Source organism: Scomber scombrus, chromosome 14 (assembly GCF_963691925.1).
Source record: "Scomber scombrus chromosome 14, fScoSco1.1, whole genome shotgun sequence".
NCBI classification, from domain to species: Eukaryota; Metazoa; Chordata; class Actinopteri; order Scombriformes; family Scombridae; genus Scomber; species Scomber scombrus.
The window spans coordinates 24,194,527-24,201,939 of record NC_084983.1 but is presented as its reverse complement, the minus strand read 5'-3'; positions in this window follow the sequence as shown (position 1 = coordinate 24,201,939).

Here is a 7,413-nt window from a genome sequence, read left to right as displayed (position 1 = left end):
GATCAGAGTTTATAAATATATAACCTTAAGCTCTATATTGCCTTTAATTATTACCTGTATGCTAACAGCAGCAAGCTTTGCAAGCACCAACAAGCATTTGCTGAATTAATTTGGGCCTGAGTTTTCAGCTCTCAGGCAGGCTGTTGATTTGTGAAGCTTGTTGGATTCAACAACATCAAGGAAAACATTGAACATCAAAGAAAGATAAGGCAGAAAAGGACATTTACAACTTTACTGCTAAGATCCAATTTCTAATTTAAAAAAATATATCTTTAACAAAAGCAAAAAAAGGCAGCATATTCACTTAAGGGGATTTTTCCCCCCAGTAAACAAACATTCCACAAACATATACATGCATTTACACTCAAGGAGTTTCATAACAGTCACAAATGCTTACTGCTTATGAATCAAACCAAGAGCAGTCACAACTGTAAATGGGTTACTCATACATAACCATACACTTGTACACCCTCACACACATTGATCGATTTGACAGTGGACCTTGGCGGAAATGTCATCATGGCTGTGAAATCAAAATGACTTTCATCACTTGCTGAGGACACCAAGCAAAGGGATCTTGATCATTTCACTTTCTTGGTCTTTAGTCAATTATGGCTTCATGTGTTGTTACTTCTTTTCTTTCCCCTTAATAACCTCATGTGCCATATTAAGGTTCTTTTACTAGCATCCTTTTTTGTCCCCCTCTTCTCCTTTCTTCCAACATCCCATAATTTTCCCTTTGTTTTCTCTCCTCAACTTCTTTCACCCACTCCTGTTTACTCTTTTTCTATTCCTCTTTACCCAATAAGCCCTTTATAAATCTGTCCAACAGTTTCCATCTAATCTTATGTATCCTGTAATCCTGTATTTATCATCCACAATGACTGTCACAGCACTCAGCTTTGACCTTTTTATCCATACAATGTTGAAATCAGAATACACAATATTTTTGTCTTTTGAAACAGTGGGCCCTACTTTCATGGAAGATTAACGGCCAGCACAAGCAGCACTCACACTGTTTGGTATTTTCCTAACCCTGAATGGCCTGAAACTCACTGTGTGCTTCTGTGTGGTGGTGACCAGCACAGATCGCACAGTGCATGGCTGGGAAGAAAAGATGCAAACTGGCAGGAAGTTCATTCAAATGAAATAGCACAAAGGGAATTGTTGTATTGGTTGAAATTTGGTCAAATCAAAGCTTACTGTCTTTCATGACACGGTGTACATGGGACAGACTTAACTGTTCCAACACCAACACCAATATTTTGCTCTATATAATCATTATTTTATGAATGACAGTGAACCTGGAGCCACTCATTGTCACTTGCCAATGAAGATGGACTGTCTTTTTCCTCCTCTGTTGGTAGATGGTGGGTGCAAAGCATTTATGTGTGTGCAGATGTGATGTCGCACCCCTAGGTGTGATTCATTTGGTGTAATGTGTATGGCCTGAGGGTGTTCATTACAGGTTCGCACCATTTCTCTTTCGCTTTGCCGTGTTTAATTTGTGTGTAAAGAGCCCTCTGTGCTGTTGTGGGTCAACGTCTTGGGACACATCATAGATGATAAACTAGGCTAGAGAAGGACAAAAAAACAGACATATTTGTCTTTTTATTGGGATTCTAGATGCTACCTCGGTTGTCATCCACTATGACACACCAGATGCTCATTTTCACTTTTAATGCCTCATGTCTGTCAGGTTGAGCCATTATGCTGCTGATATTGCGTATTCTGAATTTGACACAAGAGGAATAAGAACATTTTTTGAACGTTCTTTTCTCCCTTTACTTTTTGTGTGATTTGTCCTCATGCAGTATGTGGGATTAGGGACCTGGAATCCAGGAGGTCAGGTGGAAAATAATAAACAGATTATTCTTCACATGCTACCCTTCTGTCACATCTACTAACTTCACATTTGCTGTGATGCTTCCAGTTTATCCTACCAAAATGTTTTATCCTCAAACTGTTTTGGAGCCAATAATCTTTCGAAGTATTGCACATTATTAGAGTCTTAAAGGTGTGTGCATGTGCGTTTGTATGTTTTACTACCATCTCTCAAGTGAGTGAATGAAAGCTGTAAAAATCCAATATCTCACCAGAGACCAAGAATGAAACAGTTAAACACAAACACCACAAGTTAAAGTAAAAAAGTCTCTTCACCCAGCACTTCTTAGAGAGTAAACATGTATTACTTGTGTAACATACAGTCAACAGTTCAACATTTTTTTTACTCATTCACATTTTTTTTAACAGAGAGAGGAATGAGAACTCGCAGCAAACTCCATCTCTCTCTTTATCTGTTGTGTCACATCATCTCTCTTACTATAGTCCTTCACCCTGGCACCTCTCCACCTCCTTCACTCTCACATCACTGAAAGATTGTCCAGACCAGACAGAAGAAGCTGTCATCATGCATCTTGAGAAACAGATTGCGATGAGCACTGCTTTTGACATGGTAAGTGGGTATAACAAAGGCCTGAGGAGAGTCTCTTGAGATACTGAAGATGACCAGCATTCGGATCAAGAAATGGGACTGTGTGCTTGTATGAGTGGTTGATGGTGAGGGGATAGAAGATTAGTGGTTTTAAATGTTAAGAGCAGTGCTCAGTTGGCAGTTGGCAGTCTCTGTACTTTAAACAAATGTGTGAATGTGTCGCTGAATCCAAATGTTGACAGACTATGGTTTATGTATTTTGAAATGGTGTGAAAATGAAAAATGGATACTCCTTTGTTTCTATGGATAATATGCACTGTCACCGTAACTGCATTGATCTCATTTAATACACATGATTGCAGATTTACTATGAACATGTTTTCCTTTTTTGAGTTTGTGGCACAAATCTGTGTGTATTTATTGCCTGATTTGCTAAGGCAGCAGCTCATGAACTGACCATTCTGTGCATGAAGGAGAACTCAGTTGCAGCACTGAGATTTGTTGAAGTTTACCAAACTCAGTAATTAAGTGATATTGTAATGATCCTTGAACATTTTTTTATTTACACTTCAAAAGTATTAATCATAGAGTGGTAATATTGCAATATTTGTTTGTAATTAAAATGAAATATGAGTCAAGCTTGATGGGAAATGATAAAGAGATGGAAGAACATACATAAAAAGTTGATTGGTAGATATTGTTTGTGAGGCATTATCAAGTTTCTTTGTCCAGCTCAACCTTTTTTATGGCTCTTGTTAACGCCATTTGCAAAAGGTTTATGCCAACAAGGCAGAAAAGTTTTCATGTAGAGTGACAAGTGCTAATTTCTGTGATTTTAGTTAATCCAAAGGATTACACAATCAACATGTTTCTGCATATTATTTGCAAGGCTGGATTAGTACCCCCAGTAGTACCCTGGCACTGAAGCTCATGTCCCCCAAACAACTTTTATTGTATTCTGTTTGGATAATGCTGCTGTCAGGTGGAAACCTCGTAACTCCAAATTTTGTTTAGGACATACTTGGTTTCCGACAGTTACAACAATTATCATCATCAAAATAATGGGTCATGCCTTGTGTTGTATTCTTGTAGAGCCCAACAAAAAAGAAGAAGAAAAAAAAAGCGCACATATTTTTTTTCTCCCATCAGATTGCCCCTTATGGTCAATATTATAGTGTTATTACTATAGAAGTTCTTATAGGGAGGAGGGCAGGGTGGATAATTGGACTTACAAAATTTTGGACTTGGACACAACAGTTCTTGTCCTGCTGATAGGGGAGACAGACCGGAAAAAGGGTTTGTGCTAATAAGCGTTAACACAGAGCTATAAGGACGCTTTACTCTCACACACGCTGCATTTATAGTCACACAAATACATACACCCTTCCGCAGTCACTCTCTACTGCGCGCTCTTGCTCGTTTACTCCAGATTCTGGGAGATTACGTCTCATTTGCGGGCGTCAGGGAGCCGCTATAAATATGCGGGAGACTCCCGGAACTTCCGGGAGAGTTGGGATGTCTGCTACAGTGAAAAGTGGAAACACTGCTCCAGGCAACATGACATTCAACTGTCCTGCCTGTGAAAAAAACAAAAAAACAAAACAACAAAACAACAACAACAAAACAAAAACTGGTCATCCCAAAATTTAATTCACAGGTTTCATCTCTTCATCCGATCCCTTAAAGCAAGTTAAGCGATAGTTTGACAGCATTCTGTAGAAGATTAAATTCCCTCCTAGCTAAATCTCTGTGTGTCCCAGTTGATTTCTGAGGCAGAGAAGAGGGAGACATAATCACATTTTGTTTGGATTGTGATTCACTGTCACAATGTCTGCTGTCGAAAATGTTATGATGCCAGGAGAAGAATTGGAGTAATTTGTACTGAATTCCTGATTAAGTTAACTTAAATTTAATAATTATTATTTGGCCACTTAAAGGCAGCACAAAAAGTTGTAAACACAACATTGTCATAATATCACCTTGTGAAGTTCTCATGGTTAACGTGTTTGCAAAGAGTTGCCTTTTTATACATCCAGCAGACACAGTGCAACATTTGCATTTAATGGAAGTCATGTGTTTGGTCATGTGATAAATATTCAATATTCACTCTGCATTTAGCTTGGTTTTATTCTCCACCCAACACCTAAGAGAAATATCAGCTGGCAATCTTTCCACTATGTTCACCAGGTAGTTGCTAACTGTCTGTCTGCTGTTTGTGTAACGCTTAGTTCGAAGCTGTGACCCAGATGCAGAGGTACAGTGCTCTGAAAACAGTGCTGATGTAGTTATTATCTACATGGTAAAAGTGGGGGAGTCCAAACTAATCATTTTAAAAAGTGGGTGGGACTTGTCAGTAACCCCAAAAACTGCTTCTGCTTTGATCATTATGGGTGTACTTGTATTTTTTGTTCCAGGACCTGTGTTCTACCTCTTAATTTCTGTTTCTTTTGTTTTTACTCCTCCCCTCTCTCTTCCTGCCAAAATTATTTAGGCAGTCTTATTATTCCCTACAACATTATTCTTTCGGCAGCAATAGAGAATTTTGAATCAAATTTGGAGCTTCTGCGTTGGTATTGAGGCTGTCACGTTCCAGACTAAAAGAAAAATATATATTCTAGTGTCATTAAAAGCATGAATATGCCGTGTTTAAGATTTATATCCCTATACATTCCTGGTTTAAAGGCCTATTCTCTTGGATCCAAATGCAAAATCATATTCTCTGCTGGGCATGTGTGTAGAATTCCAGGAGACACCAGACAATGGGATCTGACAATGCTCATGCAATGTTCTGTGTTAAATGTTGATTCATATCACCTCAGAGCTAATTTGCCTTCAGCATCCTTTAAGTCCAGTGCAACATCAGAGATTAACTGCACTCAGGGATATATCAGAACCCATCTACACAATATATTGTGGTTGCCTTGCCTTAAGTTAGAACTGACATTAGGCCCATGCAATGTTACAGCCTGTGGTCACACGTCTCCCCAGTAATCAGCTAACAAAAGAACAGAAATGGAGGATCAATGTGAGTTAGCATTATCTCTCTTATTGCCTGCAGCATGTTACACAGGAAGGTAATCTCAGTCAGGTTGTGTGAATGATTCACATTCAGAGTGAGAATACTGGTCTGTGAAGGACTCAGTTCTGATGCTGCGAAGGTTCAAAGACTTACAGTTATGAGGAAACACGAGTCGGCCCAGTATTCATCAGCGAGAACTGACCTGTGTCGCTTTTCATTGACCTAGCGTGATATAAAGGAACACAGTATTTGAAATTCTACAAAGTAGTTTTCATAAATTTGAACACATGGCAACCTTGATCTGCCTGGTGCTTCAACCACTGAACATAAACACACTGTACATTTGTATTGATAGTTTCATTCTGCCACAGGGTTGCAGATGTGGATTGTTTGAAACAGCACACAATAGGGCAGTTTGCAAATAAGTGTATTGCAGTTACCAATTACATCCAAGTCTGTGTTAGCATTGAGTGCTTTTGACATTACATTAAATCAGAACATGAAGAGATTAGAAGAGCAGGTTGAGAACGTGATTCATCCTACCATTTGAAAACAGTTGTGTAGATACTTGAAAATGTGAGTATGTTTATGGCTGTTTATGTGCTCTTCATGTATCTCTATGTTGCACATGTGTATTTGCTTGTGTGTGTGTGGAAAGTAAGGCCCCCCTCCCTACGTTTGTCCTGTTACATGCTGGCAAGCTAACGTATGGCTCTGAGCATTCCCCAGGCTTCCATCTAATTGGTTCTCTACGGGGAACTTAGATGCTTCCATGCATCCCATATTGCCATCACTTACTACATCTATGCATGCCATTAACTAGAATCACACAAACACATTGCCACTCACAACTTTCATTGGCCAATTTCATGCAGGCATATCTTGGACCAGACATAGAGAGAGAGAAGAGAGTTGAAACAAGAAAAAAATGTAAGATATGTGCAAAATGCAAAGCCTGAAATACATTTTCTGTGGTCCGTAGATTATGTTTACTGCTCAGGTCAGCTTGTAGCAGACATTAGAGAGACTGTGGATCTTTATTAAAGAAGTGATACTCAACATCATTGTAAATGATGGCAACCTCAATGGTTCTTCAAGTTTAAATAAATGTTTAAATAAATAAATAAAATATATATATTTCTTTTTAATTTTTTTTATTGAGAACCTGTCACCAAAATAGACCAAAATAAATTAAATGAAAAAAATTAATAGAGAAGAAAAATATCCTACAGAAAGTTGCTACGACTCTCCTCTCATTAAACTGGCTGCTGCTTTAAAGTGTTAAACAAGAGAAGAGGGGTTACTGTGATTGGAGAGCATCCCAGCTGTCAGAATGAAGCACATCTAATAATGTTAAATAATCCTCTGTTGCACATAATCTGGTTAATTTGCATGTGACACAACCAACAATAAATGTCCAACAATAAAAGACTATTTGTTGATACCAAAAATATAAATCTATTACCTTGAAAACACAACCCTAACCCTAACCATACAAGTACAGTATACAAAGATAATCCATAAAAATCAGAAGAATAATTGATCCGTTTTTTTTCTTTTTCTGAAAGACTACTTTATGATGTCAGATCTGTGGCTAACTATAATTCCTTGTCTGAATGTATGTTGTTCAAAAGGACACATACATGTGTAAAACATGAATATTATTTGAAAAGTGAAATGTAAATTCAGGAAATTAGGGAATACTGTCTGGAGAATCTGATTGGTGCATTCACACACCTGGAATAGGTCCACACCATTACAACATTCATATAACAACATCAAGACTCCTTTACGTGTGTGGCCCTTTTCTCTGTAGCACCTTAAAAATACTTTCTAGAAATTAGCCATATGAGAATAAACTGGGCAATCTGTGAAAACACTGAGTGCAGGTTGACAGGTATATGTAAAGGTTGAGTTACAGAGCTGAGATGCAGCACATGGCAAAACATCCATGTGGGGA